The sequence below is a fragment of the Octopus bimaculoides genome, chromosome 30 (genome assembly GCF_001194135.2).
Source record: "Octopus bimaculoides isolate UCB-OBI-ISO-001 chromosome 30, ASM119413v2, whole genome shotgun sequence".
Lineage (NCBI taxonomy): Eukaryota > Metazoa > Mollusca > Cephalopoda > Octopoda > Octopodidae > Octopus > Octopus bimaculoides.
In genome coordinates, this window is record NC_069010.1 from 7,499,007 (window position 1) to 7,501,029 (window position 2,023).

Sequence of the window (2,023 nt, forward strand, 5' to 3'; positions counted from 1 at the left end):
ATATATATATATATATAGTAGACTTACTTGCTACACATCGCTTGCTACAATGCGCTTTGCATTGTTTCAACTTTCGGATGACACCAGCCCACACTGGTGATTGTCTATACACACACACAATAGATATGTGCATATACAGATATGCATATATACATATGTATATATACATATATATATAAAAGTTCATTAGAGTGTGTGTGTGTGTGTATTATATATATATATATGTATGTGTGTGTATATTATTTATGTATATATGCATATATAAATACATCCATATACATGTATGAGCTTGTGTGTGTTGCATCAGACTAGAGTCTGGTGCAGCCCCTCAGCGTACCAGCCCTGGTCAAAGCGTCCCACTCACACCCACATGAACAATGGTCACTAAATGATGATGATGATGTAAATTATACAGACACATGTGTAAATATGTATATGTGAGTGTCCCAGTGTATGTATATAGATGAGTGTCTTTATGTATGTGTGTGTGTGTGTGTGTGCTTGACATTGGCTTTGGGACATTACCATCCACTCAGTTCTTCATTCATTCACCATTCTAAGGCAACAGACACCAATTGATCTGGGTAAAGTTAACCTGTGGTAGCCTGGTGTTCTATCCACGAGGAATATACTTTGCATCTGCTTTATTTCATGGAAACAGAATTGATGTTCTGGCCTGACCTACCACTAACAACTACTAAGTGATTAGGATGTGTTTAGGTATGAAAACAATTTGTTTCGTTGGCATGAATGTCACAACATCACCACAGAATTTTTTTTTTTTTTTTATACTACACAAAGCAAACTTTTTCTCATAACTTTCGCAAATGTTTTATTATTTTGTTTTCGATTTTGTGTCAGAAAATTCTGCAACCAATTATTATTATTATTATTATTATTATTATTATATGGCTATCTAGGCTGCAAACTCCAGCCAACATCTTGATCCTCATTGAATAATTGGACAAAGAAATATCTCAGATATAGAAAAAGTTTCTTTTCTTTGTGTGAGTGCTAATTGTGCGTGTGTTTGTGTATGTAACTACACATAGATGCAGATGAGTCAAATCTCAGATCAACTTCTTTGTGTTAGATTAACTATCACCTGATCCCAGATCAACTGGACAATATAACATTAGCTATCAACTGATCCCAGATCAACAACTTCATCTATCATTAGCTGTCTTCCAATCCCAGATCAAGCGGTTGTTCTGTGTTCCCAGCTTAACCTCCTCATCTAACATTAACTACCTTCTGATCACAGGTCAACAAATAAACTATTCCCTGATCCCAGAGCAACCTGCCTATCTGAATTGAGCTATTTCTTAAGAAGCCTGTTTCTGAACCGTGTAGTTTCAGGTACAGACCCACTGTGTGGCTCCCTGGGCAAGGGTCTTCTTCTCTAGTCCTGGCCTATACCAATATTTCCTGAGTGGATTTGGTAAGTGGAAACCAAAGGAAGTCTGTCTTATTATAACAACAACAGCAACAACAATATTGTGTCCTTTTGATGACAAGTTATTACACACACACACAGGCAAATATGAACAGAAATATACGTATGTATGTATATATAGACCTACATATTTATACATATATATATATATATATACGTACACACACACATAATTTATATATGTGTGTGTTTATACACTCAAACACACACACACAAAACTTATGTGCCTCTACCTACAAAATGTCAACTATTTATATTGTTTTTTTTTTGTCTTTTTCCTTGGAAAAAAAAATGCTTCAATAAACGCAGGGGGACATTGTTCCCCTTCTTATAATAAAAATAAACCTATCTATGTGTCTTGTTTTGTTATTTACATTGCTGTTGTTAATTCCCGGTCACATCCATGTAATATTTTAAATTCTGTTGTATCTTGGGTGGGTCATTGGGCCATTGAAGCAATTTAAAGTTATATATAACTCTGTGCCAATGTTTTCTACTACCCCACCCCCCACTACTGGTTGATAACTGGTGCTAATTTGTTTAAGTAAGGGAACTAATTTGTTTGCC